Here is a 14,602-nt window from a genome sequence, read left to right as displayed (position 1 = left end):
TATATTGATATTGGGGTTGACCTTGATGTATAAATTGATACTGGGGTTGACCTTGGGGTACATATTGAGTCTGGGGTTGACCTTGAGGAATGTAATGTACCGTAGGCACGTACTGTCCTTGAGGTTGCCCCCCAGATGCAAATTGTGTACCTTGAGGTTGCCCCCCAGGCGGTAACTGGCCACCTTGAGGTTGAGAAGCGGGAATAGAACCTGACATCATAAGAATGTCTTCTACACTCAACGGCTTTGCACCATTGCTTCCAGTGAACATCCTTTGTTCAATGGGTTGAGGAGATGCTCCCGAAAAAGTACCAGACAGAGACTAATACCCAGCAAGAACAGAAGGACCGCCGTACAAAAAAGATTTAGGTGATTGAGTAAACATGGATGACTGACTTGACATATTTACGAGAGTATAAATACCCCTAGGTGGATAAGAAACACGAGGTGGTGAAAAACTCGACATTGAGTTGTCCAAATAATTAGTTAAAGAAAGATACTAAGTAGTACTTCTAGGTGGACTGTAAAAAATGGATTCACGCTCCCTTAGATCAATAGTAGGTTGATTTTCAGGGATAGGGACGCCTATTTCTTCTTCCGGAGCAAGTTCTTCAATAGCTATCAAACCAGAATGAAGATTTTCGCTGATGACTCTTTCTACCCTAGGTGAATTAGGAACACTAGAAGGTGGAGAGACTAACCCCAATGTTGGAGTAACAGGTTCAGATATCTCAGGTTCTTTGCCTATATCACTAGTATATGAAAAACTACCAACAAGCTCGGAAACCGAAACAACTTCAGGATTATAACCTGTTTCTAGACTTTGGTAATCAGGATGAACAACTAACGAAGACTCTCCTTCTTCAGGTGACCCTACTTTACTGCCACTAGGAGTTACAAGGACTTTCAAACCTTCGTAATGGCCCGGAACGTCTTCAGGAGGATGGCCCCGAATTCTATGGGACTTCCTCAACAAATCAGTCACGGTTACAACCTCAAGAGACTGGCCCCGAAGTCTACGAGACTGTCTTGGTAATTCAGCCACAGCTAAAAACTTTTAACTACTGCACACGAAAACAAAGTAAAATCTCAAAGCAAACCGCCTAAAGTCTCTAAAGAACCAAACAAATTCAAATCACACACCTAAAGAATCTAGGGCGTCAAACCAAACACAAACAGTAACCTTCCGGACCAAAAACACTAGTTGGTGATGAAATCCAACATCACCGAATTCAGTACAGAAGTGGTGGGTGGAACAGTTACCCTGGCAACCTGCTTAATGAATAGACTGGACCAAGTTCCTCCACTTAAACCGTCTCGAGTGAAGTGAACCCCCCAGAAAATCCAAGTGAGTCTAGCCGACGTCTGCTCCAGGTACAGTGGGATCTTCCCTCCACCATCACCTTAGGAAGAATCCTAAAGATAATAGTCACTAAGGTCACCAACAGCAAAAAATATACCTGGGGGAACAGTCTACGATCCGATAGCACGCAAGGGCAGAGTAACAAGCTCAATCCCCTTGCCGGCTCCTTGACAATAATCCAAGGTTTACCAACAAGTGACCCCAGGCTCCTCGACAATGGTTAATCCAAGGTTTACCATTTGTAGTACGTGCGTATCTGGCGTCGTTCCTGTTGAGAAGGTAAATCCCCTCTACGGATAGAGGCGATCCCTACTAGCCCAACAGGGGTCTAGCAACAATCACACAATGCTGCCACGCATGTTCCTAGTTACAATTAGACAAGAAGTAAAGAGCACCTACTTGGATTCCTGCGCTGTCGTTTGTCGAGGGGATGTTTCCCTTGCTCCTTCGCTTCAGCTGGTCATAGTCTTCCGCGATCCCCGCGAACGGACACCTGCACACACGAAGGGAAAGCAAACGCAAGCGTGAAATCTAGTAAAAGTAACTATATGCCAGTCAGAAAAGACATAATTCACATTTATCCATTGCATAAACAAACGAGAATGGAACAATAATAGCAGTCATCTATTATTAATCAGAATAGAGAAGAGTACAACCAAATGTTCTGACGTCGATAAACTTCTCAGGAGGGATCAGTCAGCATGTATCTCAAGCATTCACCTTTGAGGATGGTTCTCCCAAGACAAACTAGTCTCTCTCTCTCACACAAATGTCACAAACAAACTTCCCAAAGCAATCAATCACTTCCACTCCTAACACACCACACCTATAGCAGCAATCTGAGCACTACAAGCTCTTGTATAATCCAAGCTAAGTCTAGCTATTTTCTAACCCCAAAACTCTAGCTGCTCATGGTAATGGTGGAAGTTTATATAGGAGAAGGAGTCTCCTAAAAAGGTGGAAGGATGAGCTTATCTTCAAGGGGAGTAGTTGCAAAAGGTCGAACAGACATGCCATAGAAGGGAGTCGACATTCACAAAGCTAACAACCAAGCCTGGAGAGATCTGGAAGGCTGGTTGTTTGAACAAATTCGCCCAAACTGGATCAGCGCGGATTATATGGATACTGCCGCGCTGTCAGCACATAACAATAACTGAACAAGTCATGTCAGCGCGGAAGGACACGCGAAAGCCGCGCTGTGCGTCATCGCGGAAAAGTGATGTTCTTCCGCGATGGCAGCGCACGAAATACACTGTGGGGCGCTGGTCATCGCGGTTATTTTAGGAACAGACGCGCTGATGCACAAAACTTTGGAAAAATGGGTTTTTAAGCCAGTTCAGGGATCAAACACTTAGTGATTGTAACTCCTGGACACAGCAGGGTGACTGACAGGAAGGCAGTGATAAATTACTGTGTAACAGATGCCCCCTAAAGCATGAAGACCGAGAGAGTGGGAGGGGTGAAATGCTTTACAACACACGCCGAACTGGAACACCACCAGGAAGTACCGAAAAAACTCTGACAATCACATACATGCAGTCTAGGCATGGGCGCAGCCATCCAAAAGACATGCGAGACTGGTCTATGGTATGGACGCAGCCACCCAGCTAAAGAGACCATAATAATGATAAGGTATGGTCGCAGCCATCCATGAAGACTCAGGTATGGGCGCAGCCATCCATCAATGAGTCATGTAATGATTATCCACAAAATCGCAACCTGGACCACAGTGAGCAAGGATCCAGGGTCTTGCGCTCCATCTCGACCCGAACAGAGTACAAGTCCACACATGTGAATACAGGGGTTGGAGTCGAACATGCATGAACATCGTCTGATTACCGGCCAATGATGAGAACCGTTAACAGACGCGAGAGGTACCACCAATAATGACAATGGCCCTCAAGGTACTATAGGTACAATCCGTAGCATGTGAATCAATGAGTTGGTGTCGAACACCCACGGAATCATTCGATCGTAGGTCAATGATGTAAACCTTGCGTCGAACACGAGGAACCTGCCATTGAGGCATGCAGGCTCCAAGGCACCTGGAAGGAGTCTCTAAGTCACTTTCTCGGATAATGAGTTGAAGTCGACGAGAAGTGGCCTTGATCGAAGGTGGGCCATAATGATTCCCACATCAGCGACACGAGACAGAGGTATAATAATTTGTGATGAGATAGCGAACGAGGTTGCTTTGTGGCAGAGGACAACTTCTCTTGAACACATAACGGCACTATAACGGATTTGGCAGTACTTGACATCAAATGAGCAGCGGGTAGGATGATGATGACAATAAACAGATGAGAGGTCAAATAGGATGTCCCAAACCCATGGAGGTTAGTGAAAACGAGATGAGATGACCCCACCCAGACACGAAACAGCGGAGTGCCGTGTTCAAGAGCGACGTACTGCCGAGACGACTGTAATCAAAGTTCCATTTTCCCCACCTTTGCAGGCAGGTACCCCGATTATTTTTGGACGACAAGCTTGACGGGGGTAACATATGCTTGATGTGTGTCATGTTGACAATATCCGATGTCATTGAGTGTTTAACGAGCCTGACAAAGGAAAAACTCGGCTTCTTTTCTTGTTTCGAGAGTCTGAAAAGAATGCGGAAAAGGAGGCTCCAGGGGGGTCCTTTTTCGTACAGTTGTGTCTCTCGAGCCCAAAAAAGTATAAAACTATGCTCGAAAGAACCGCCCGGTCATTACGACCGAGGAGTACTTTTCATGAATAGTGTCTCCGACCTGAAAAAGTAAAAAAGTGGTTGAAAACACGTCGTTTTAGAGCCAATAGCGAGCGCGAAACGACAAACACCCGGCAATCTTTTTGGTTTAACGGTCGGAAAAAGAGCTTAAAAACGACCGCCTTTCATTCCTTTTAACGAGCTGAAAGGAAACTCGGCTATCTTCTCTTGTTTAACGTCGGAAAAGAGCTGAAAGCAGACCTCCATTTTTATTCTCTTTAACGAGTCAAAAAGGGAAAAATACTCGGCAATCTTTTCATATTTTACGAGTAAGAAAAGAGCTTAAAGGTGACTCGTCCTAGAGGAACGAGTGGTATAAAGGGTAGCAACTGGTTCCGGTAATGGTGGAACTACTCAAAACATGTAATGGTCAAGAGGCTGGCTAATAAAAACCACTCATCGCTGCGGTTCCTCAGGAAAGGATAAACAACCAAGTGAGAGCATATGATCGGCCAAAGAGATGGTAGCAATGGAATGAAACAACCAAGGCTCATCTAGCAGAATTCAACGGATAAAAATGGCAATCACGAGATGTAAATCGGGTATGGGTTCATTTTTACACAAGCTTGAACCATGGAGAACTTTGCTTGGATTCGGTTTCATGTTTACACAAGCTTGAAACGAAAAACTATGCTTGTTATAAGCTCGCATGCCCCCAGCATAATAATGCAAATCGAGGTACATGCCCCCCAAGCTTCATTGCATTCAACAAAGTGGATGGAATGAAGGTTCACTTTCGAGATCTTGGAAAGACTCGACTGGGATTTTACGAGATCTTAATCAAAGACTCGATCTGAAAAGGGAGTTGTTTCATTTTTTAATGAGGTTGACACAGTAAAAGAACGATCCTCATAACCCTTGTTTCATGTTTTAACGAGCTTGACACAAGATCAGGAACTATGCTCCGACACCTAGTTTCATTTTTTAAGGAGCTTGACACTGGAAAGGAACTATGCTCCGACCAGACCCAGTTTCATTTTTTAAGGAGCTTGACACCGGAAAGGAACTATGCTCCGACCAGACCTAGTTTCATTTTTTAAGGAGCTTGACACCGGAAAGGAACTATGCTCCGACCAGACCTAGTTTCATTTTTTAAGGAGCTTGACACCGGAAAAGAACTATGCTCCAACCAGACCTAATCATAATGAACGGAAAGTGGAGGCCCCCAAGAAAGTGGCTCCGGAGGGAAGGCCGACATCTTGGAAATCAGGACCTAATGCCCCCAGGACACTATGCACGATGGTGTCATCACTGGGTACGGGCACGGGGTAGGTGGCCACGTAGTTGATTTGCGGCGAGGCAGACGCAACTTGTGGATGAAAACCAGGAGGGAAGGAGGAGTGCGCCGGAGGGGCTTGTGGACGAACGAACGATAATTGATCGAACGTCACGATTCTTCCATCGTGTGGAAAGCAGACCACACGGAAAAGTGAAGAAACAAGGGCTCCCATGGCATACACATAATCACGACCAAGGAGAAGACTAAAGTCTAAAGAACCTTGGGTAACTGAGATGTCTATATAGACAGTCTTGCCTCCCAAAGTAATAGGAAACTGCGGGAGGATCCCTAATGGCTGACTCGTTCCTCCGTCAAACGCGGTGAGATGCGGTGCGACAGGTACAAGCGATGGGGAACCCAAAGCTCGCCAAGTAGTAACGGGCATAAGACTAACCGATGCTCCTTCGTCTAACACAGTGCCAGGCAGCGCCTTATTGCAAGCATAGGCGGTGACCCAGAAAGGCACATGGGACGGAAGGGGAGGGGCAGTCAAACGACTCCAGTCAAAGGAGATGACCGAACTACTTGGTGGGGGAACCATATGGTTGCCCCCCTGCTCCGAAAGAACCGAATCTAAATTCTCCGGAGAGGTTTCAGGAGAACCTTTATCAAGCTCAGGAGAATCTGAGGAGACGAGAAGAACATGAGAATTTTGCTCTTCCGAAACAGAGTGCTTGAGAGGAGGTGAACTCGAATCAACACTCTTTCCGACCAACGGCGGGTCTGGAACAGACTGGGAACAGCCAGGTTCGGGAAGAGGGGCTTGGACAAAAGAGGAATCTGAAACAATCTCTTTGTCAACAAGGGCGCGATCTACAGCTGTAGAAAGACGCTGATAACCAGCGGGAAGTGGATTCGGAGGAGCAGCAAGACTTTCCAACACAGCAGAGGCTTTATCCATGAGTGGACAAAGGTGAAGGGGATGTTTGCCTTCACAAAGTCGACAGGGGATTCGAAACTTCCCTTTCTCCTTACCATTCCTAGCTGATGAGGTAGCATCGCCATGATCATCAGTGGACGATGAAGGGTGGGCCGGATCGCGAGACCATACTTCTAGTACCCTGGGAATGCCAGGACAATCACGAAGCAGATGGTCCTCCTTGCATAATCGACAAGGAAACTTAACCTTCCGCGGAGGAGCAGAAGGTGACCCGACTTCAGGTGCACTGGAGTGGATAGCTGGACTTGAGAGGGGGACTGTGTGTGTAGGCTCTCCCTTAGGGGACTTCTTCTTCTTGGTCTTCCTCTTCTTCTTCTTAGCCACCTGGTTACTCCCATCGAGAATTTCACCAGGCGAAGTACAAGAGGATGACGTAGAAGTAGGCGTCGAAGGGGAGAGATCCACCTTAGGATCAACATGATGTTGTTCAGGTGGAGGGACTGATGGACTAACAGCCGATACGGTAGGGACCAAAGAGGTTGAAAACAACCACACAGGCAACCCGACAGTTAACCCTGGTAGGGACAACGTCGCCATATACGGAGCACCAACATTCCCAAGAGGAGGGAATTGTCCTGGGTTCCCATCAGAGGGGGAACCTGGGTTAGTGAATCCTGGAAAAGTTTCCATAGCAAATGAAAACGAAACCTACTCAAGCTAACGCACACAAGATCTAACCAGGTGATGTTATCGTGGCCAAATTAATTTTAAGACGCAAGGACCAAACTTGACCTTTTCATATTTGAGGAGTCGAGAAAAGGACAAAGATGACTCCAGTCTCCTTCGAATGTTTAATGAGCACGAAGTGACAAGACGCTTACAGGCACCTTTTCGTTTAGGGAGTCCGAAAAGGATCAAAAGCGACTGCTCTGGAACTCTAGGTAAAGGGTGTGCCAAACTTTTCGCAAAACCACAGAATACTTTTTAGGGTACGGGTGGTCAATCTTCGTGAATGCTGTGTTCACTGCATTGCGAATTGTAGGGCGGCCGACTCGGCTTCCTATGGATAAAGGATAAAAGCCTAGTGGGGTCTCCCTATATACGCGACGGTACGTGGGAGCGCAGTCCGTGTTAGACCACTATCGAGTCACAGAAGGAGGAATCACCCAACCTAATGTGAAACAACAGTGACTATGTTTAAAGACGCCGGAACACGTCTCTAACCTAGACCTCTAGATATTTGCGTTTAGTTCCAATGCGTTTTTAGATTCATTCGGTTCATTTTATAGTTGATCTTGAGATTAAGTTTCGATTTCAGGTCCTATCGTATGTTCTCTCACAATTACCTAGATGCAAACTACATGTCAACGAGAATCATTTTGTTCGATGAATTCTAGCTATGGAAAGGTAAAGAGATTTCAATCAAACAAAACGAACACAATCAATCAAACAGCCTAATGCAACTAAAAGCGAGGAAAGGAAACTTTTTCTTTTGAAAATGCAAATCAATGAAACATTCTTTTCCTTTTCGATTTTTTAAAAGCAAAGCCACTAGTTTGATTTTCTTTCAGTGACACAAAGCATCTAAAATAATTTGGAGGAACCGGAACACCAAGTAAACTACTTAATGAAAGCACACAAAGTTCCCTAAACATTCAACCAAAGCTTCCAAATCAAAGGAAAACAAAGGTCTGCACGAGCTATGTAATCTAAGCTCGTCAAGACAAGCAAGGATTGTAACAAGGAGGAAGCGAATGTGAACTGATCGATCCAAACAATCGTAATCTATGCTTGGTAGTGAAGAAATCGAATCAACATAAAAAGGTGGTTCAATAATCGACACTAAAAATCAACCAGCAATAAGCAGTGGAAAAGCCTCAAGCAAATCAATAAGAGGGTTGTGGATGAACCTTGAATAGACAAGTAACCCAAGCAAACGGTTTCTCGATGAAACTTCTAAAGGGCTAGGTCACATGGTCTAAAAACACAAGAGTCACTCGAATGAAATCAAAGAGAGAGCGTCCCTTAACCAAAAGCAATCAAAACAAGCTAATGAGGGACAAGAAACCACAGGGGATAAGATTGATGAATTCAGGAGATAAAGTTATAAAAACAACTTTTCAGGAGTCAGCGCAAGTTTTACACTAAAAACCCATGTCAGCGCAACTTTTACACAGACCACCCGAGCTGTCAGCGCGACTTTTGCCCCAAAAACCGAGATGATCTCAGAAAAGCAGAGTCAGCGCGGAATTAAGCTAGAAAAACACAGTCAGCGCAGAATTAAGCTAGAAAGTGGCGCTGACATCGCGGATATACACGTCTTTTCCGCGATGATCCGATTTTCAGCGCGACTGTTAAAATTAAATCCGCGATGGAGCTCAAAAATAGTGACAGGCAAATCAAAACTCCCAAATCAAAACAGCCAATCTTTCAATCAAACAGGGGCATTTCCCAGATCAACCCAGGAAACGCAAACGACTGATAATTAATCCCCAATTTCAAAAAGAGAGCAATCAAATTCAAACACAAAGATGGACTCAAGAGACAAAAAGGCTGCTCCCCAGCGGAGTCGCCAAATTGTTGAGAAGGTAAATCCCCTCTACGGATAGAGGCGATCCCTACTAGCCCAACAGGGGTCTAGCAACAATCACACAATGCTGCCACGCATGTTCCTAGTTACAATTAGACAAGAAGTAAAGAGCACCTACTTGGATTCCTGCGCTGTCGTTTGTCGAGGGGATGTTTCCCTTGCTCCTTCGCTTCAGCTGGTCATAGTCTTCCGCGATCCCCGCGAACGGACACCTGCACACACGAAGGGAAAGCAAACGCAAGCGTGAAATCTAGTAAAAGTAACTATATGCCAGTCAGAAAAGACATAATTCACATTTATCCATTGCATAAACAAACGAGAATGGAACAATAATAGCAGTCATCTATTATTAATCAGAATAGAGAAGAGTACAACCAAATGTTCTGACGTCGATAAACTTCTCAGGAGGGATCAGTCAGCATGTATCTCAAGCATTCACCTTTGAGGATGGTTCTCCCAAGACAAACTAGTCTCTCTCTCTCACACAAATGTCACAAACAAACTTCCCAAAGCAATCAATCACTTCCACTCCTAACACACCACACCTATAGCAGCAATCTGAGCACTACAAGCTCTTGTATAATCCAAGCTAAGTCTAGCTATTTTCTAACCCCAAAACTCTAGCTGCTCATGGTAATGGTGGAAGTTTATATAGGAGAAGGAGTCTCCTAAAAAGGTGGAAGGATGAGCTTATCTTCAAGGGGAGTAGTTGCAAAAGGTCGAACAGACATGCCATAGAAGGGAGTCGACATTCACAAAGCTAACAACCAAGCCTGGAGAGATCTGGAAGGCTGGTTGTTTGAACAAATTCGCCCAAACTGGATCAGCGCGGATTATATGGATACTGCCGCGCTGTCAGCACATAACAATAACTGAACAAGTCATGTCAGCGCGGAAGGACACGCGAAAGCCGCGCTGTGCGTCATCGCGGAAAAGTGATGTTCTTCCGCGATGGCAGCGCACGAAATACACTGTGGGGCGCTGGTCATCGCGGTTATTTTAGGAACAGACGCGCTGATGCACAAAACTTTGGAAAAATGGGTTTTTAAGCCAGTTCAGGGATCAAACACTTAGTGATTGTAACTCCTGGACACAGCAGGGTGACTGACAGGAAGGCAGTGATAAATTACTGTGTAACAGTTCCCAATGAAGGAGGATTGATTCCCTCACTGGTTCGGACACGATCTCGTGCTTCTCCTTTAAGAGGAGCTTTCCCAGAGTACAAATGAAACAGTTGGATTTATCCTACCACAAGATAAGCTACTTGTTTGGTTTTACTGTCTTGGAGAGTTAATTACTCTCCTACTCCAAGACACTAGCCTAATCTATATTGGTGTTTCAGAACCCTAGTAAATAAAAAGTTACTAAGTTGGTTTTACTTTAAGCGTTAATTTTTATGGCTTTTCTTTAGGAAAAAAGGTAGCGGAGATGAAACTGATGGTGTGTAGACTCGACTCAAATCCACTAAAAGATGCACCTAGGATGAAACAAAACAATCTTTCATTTTCAATGAATTCCCTAGCTAAGAGAGTTGGAGAATGCAAAACTTATAAAGACAACTTTCTTGGCAATGAAAATCAAAGAAACAATCTCTTTTATCTTTTCCAAAGCACACAACACATGACCACTAATTATTTCACGAAAACTTCCTTTCTCTTTTCAAAGACTTCAAATGCTACTAAAACAAACTTTCCTCAAAAGAGATTTTGTATTTTTTCCTATTTAACAAAGCATGTAAAACTACTTAACAAAAATCAATCTTAAGATCTATGACAATCAAATCAATCTAAGATCTATGAAAACGAAAATCAATTTTAAGATCTATGCAAATCTAAGAGAAATTCACCTAAAAGCAAATCTAATGAGGTAAAAGCCTACAAAATATAATTCCAGGATGTTTTACTCAGTTACAATCCAACCAAGGACTAATTCATGTAGAATCATAAACTAGTCAAAAACAAAATAAAAAGTTTTTGCTCTTTTTCTTAAGAATGAAATTCACAACTTAACCAACAAGCCTTCTCGAAATTCTGCAAAGAGACAACACAAAGGTAGGTTTCTCTCAAAGGTGGATTTTACAAAAGGTCCGACTCCTAAGAAGACTGAAAAGACCAGGGAGATCCAAGGCTTTTACAACTTCTAAAGCCAAAGTCACTACAAGACCAATGCAAAAAATCAAACCTAGGGCTAGAATCTCTTTGAACTTCACTAAAACCCTTGATGCTAATGAAACAATCTTAGATGAAAACTTTTGACAGGTAAACAGTGGATCTGGGCAGCAAAAACAAGCTATAAACAAAATCTAATAGGAGAAAAAGGAAAAAATGGAAATTTTCTAGGCTTTTGACAGGGTACGCAGGCAGCCTGTTTGCACAGGTGCGGCCACGCTCTGTGTACAAAGCAGAAGTGCGTACAGGTACGCACTGTGCTTAACACAGAGGGTGCGTACTGCTCTCAAAATCAAGAAAAATAAAAACTAACTCAACCCTAAGCTATTCCACCCAAATTCACAGTCAATCAGTCAAAAATTAGAAAGAAATCAGATTTTCTCAAATCAAAGTATCAATCAAAAGAGAAGTCAATCAAATCCACGGAGTCCCCAGCGGAGTCACCATTTTGTCATGCGGAAAGAGTCAATTTTGCAGACAAAACCGACCTCCCTAGAAGCTAAGGCTTTCTAGTGACAAACAAAACAATCAAGCACTATCTTTCCCTAAATATGCATTTAAAATAAAAGCAACCAGGTGTTTAAGGCTTACCTTTAATCCAACGCTTGTTTATTGTATTCCAGCCTCTTTGATCCAGATGAGCTCCTTCTCCTTGAAGCCTACATTCACTAACAAGCAAACGATTACATAGCACCTGAATAACTCATATAATAAAACATATTGATCATAAAGACCAAGGAGTTTATGAAACAAATTATATATAACAACTTGTTGAGAAAAATGAGCTTAATTGTATTAATTGGAAACAAAAGAAACCATTACAACCATGCCTTGGTGTTGTGCAGGTCCCTCCCAGGGTCCAGCAAGAGTTCTCCTTTACTTTGATTAGCTCACCCACTTCCAAATGAAGCTAAGAAAGGATTGGAATCTCTCCTCTCAAGCTCTAAAAGGGAGTCCTAATTTCAGCAGCATCTACCCTTAGGAATGTTCAGCTTTCAACCTCCCATCCCTCTGGCCCAATGCCTGTATTTATAGTGCTTTGGAGGAAGTTAATCAGGTCCACCATGAATGGGATAAGCCCCTCTTTCAATGGGATAGCTCCCTTCTTCATGGGATAAGTTCCTCTTTCATTGGGATGCATGAACCATCTGGAGGCGCTCAATCCACGTCAAACCATCTTCTAGAATGCTCTAGAATCGACCACAAGTAACTTTTTTGGAGTAAAACTTGTGCCTTTTGACCTTTACAGGAGTACGCACCCACCCCTTTACAGACAGAGTGTACAACTACGCAGGTGTTATGAACTTGAGGTGCGTACACGCAGGTAAGGATAAGAGAAACTGCGTAAACAGAGTTATATAGATTTTTAAGGACTTTCTCTCTTTCTTGGAGTTTGGCATGAGGAGTAGAGGTATAAGACTTGCCAAGGAGGACAGTATGACTATTGATAGAGCCATACTAACTGCAAATAGTCATGGTGACAAATTTTAGTGTAACACTCACCTTGGTCAAACAGTTAGTATCGGGAAACAGCACATGGCCTCACAACCATGGCTAGTGCAATACAAACAACCGCAATTCCAACAAGTATACCAAGGTTCTGAGCATCAAATATTTGCGAACAGTGGACAGCCGTACATTCAAAATGGTCAAAATCAACCATTTTACAATGGTCAACTCCACCAACCTTACCAAACATACCAACATCAAATGCATTATGCTGGTATGCAAAGACCAACTGCTCAGGCGATTCCATCGTATCCTGGGTATGCTTCACCTAACCTGAATCAATAGTTACCATTCGTGGCAGCTTTAGAGTTACCTGATTTAAATCGGTTAACAAACGATCCAATTGCTTACGCCCCTTGGTGGCCAGCGATTCCACATAAACTTCCATCAGATATTCCTAAATTTAATGGAAATCTGGGTGAAGATCCATCGAATCATGTGATGACCTTTCATCTATGGTGTTCATCAAACACCCTAAATGATGATTCGATAAGACTTCGCCTCTTTCAGAGGACGTTAACGGGTCCAGTGGCAAAATGGTACATTGAATTGCCTAGAGCTTCGTTCGACAACTTCAGTACCTTAGCCACAACCTTTTTAATCCATTTTCAATTACCAATAAGGTATGAAATGGGAACAAAACTTCTTACCAAATTCAAACAAACAACGGCCACTCACATATCTGATCATATACATGAGTGGCGACGTCGTCGTAGGATGGTAGAAACATACATTCCCGATCATCTATTAGCTGAATGGTTTATCAAGTCATTACTACCTTCCATCACGGAAGATGTGGCAAAGGGGGGAGTCGTAACAGAAGAGCAATTTATCGCTCGTGCACAATATCTGGACTTGATTTACACTTAGTCCGGAACGCTCTACGACAAAATACCTGACGCCCCTAGACCGGAATTCTCAATTCCTCCTCCTCCTAAATCGAACAATGACTCTCATGCCGGCGATGGCGTCATTGGCATGACAGACACGAAATCGACAAAGGCTACATCCAAGAAGGCCCGTAATATTTTAGGTCAAAATGCAAAAGACGAACTTCTTGCCTCGGAAGTAAATGCCATATCGAAAGATAAGGGCAAAGAAACCAAACAACCAGGAAGCAAGAAGAAAGGCAAAGGGAAGAAGAAGAAACAGGATGAATCATCACCTGAAAAATCTTCTTCAAACCCTCCTGGAAATAGGAAACCAAGAACTCCATGCCATATATGCGATGAGGATCACTGGACCTCAGAATGTCCGTACAAAGCTGAGCTTAAGAAATTCTTTAAGAGTTCGAAAACCTCAGCAGTATTAACTGATCCGTTTCCAAATCCAGGAACAAATCTGGTTGAAAGTGGAAATGCTTTCCCGTCTCAAGTGCTAATGTTGTCGATTTCAAAACAGCAGAATGATGCTTTGATTTTGACAAGGAACAAAGATTACGGGAATCCGCAGCTGTCAAACAACAAGGATAAAGATCAACCAAGTAGTTCGACAACAACTTCGACAGAAGTTGTACCACCCACCATCCCTGAATTGACAATAAAACCGCCGAAGGGAGTAGTACACAAGTCGACGTTTAATCCCCACGCTAGAGCGGCACAACATTATAACATAGTGGAAGATTTGGCCCAATCGCCATCCGCTATGTCGACTCTTGAAGTAATACAAAATTGCCCATCCCAAAGGCAGGCTTTATTATCGGCCATTGGTGGGATTGATCCAAAGGATTCCAATCTTGTATCCTTCAACCACAAAGGATACGATCCTCAGTTACTGGCTCAACTAGCTTTCCTTGTTTGAGTGAAAGCCCTCAACAAAACTGTTCATCGAACAATTATTGATGAGGGGGCATCTACATGTATTATGTCGATGAGTTGCTGGAAAACTTTAGGATCTCCAACCTTGTCGCGGTCTGCGACGACATTAAAAGAATTCGACGGAAGGACATATACCCCATATGGTATCCTAAATAACTTGAAAGTTGAACTAGGAGGGAAAACGGTAGAAATAGATGTTGAAGTCATCGATGGGAATCTTGATTACAACATCCTACTGGGACGACCATGG

This window comes from Pinus tabuliformis, chromosome 6, assembly GCF_031772625.1.
Source record: "Pinus tabuliformis cultivar Carrire ecotype Pingquan chromosome 6, CPIR1, whole genome shotgun sequence".
NCBI classification, from domain to species: Eukaryota; Viridiplantae; Streptophyta; class Pinopsida; order Pinales; family Pinaceae; genus Pinus; species Pinus tabuliformis.
This window is presented reverse-complemented; position numbering follows the sequence as displayed.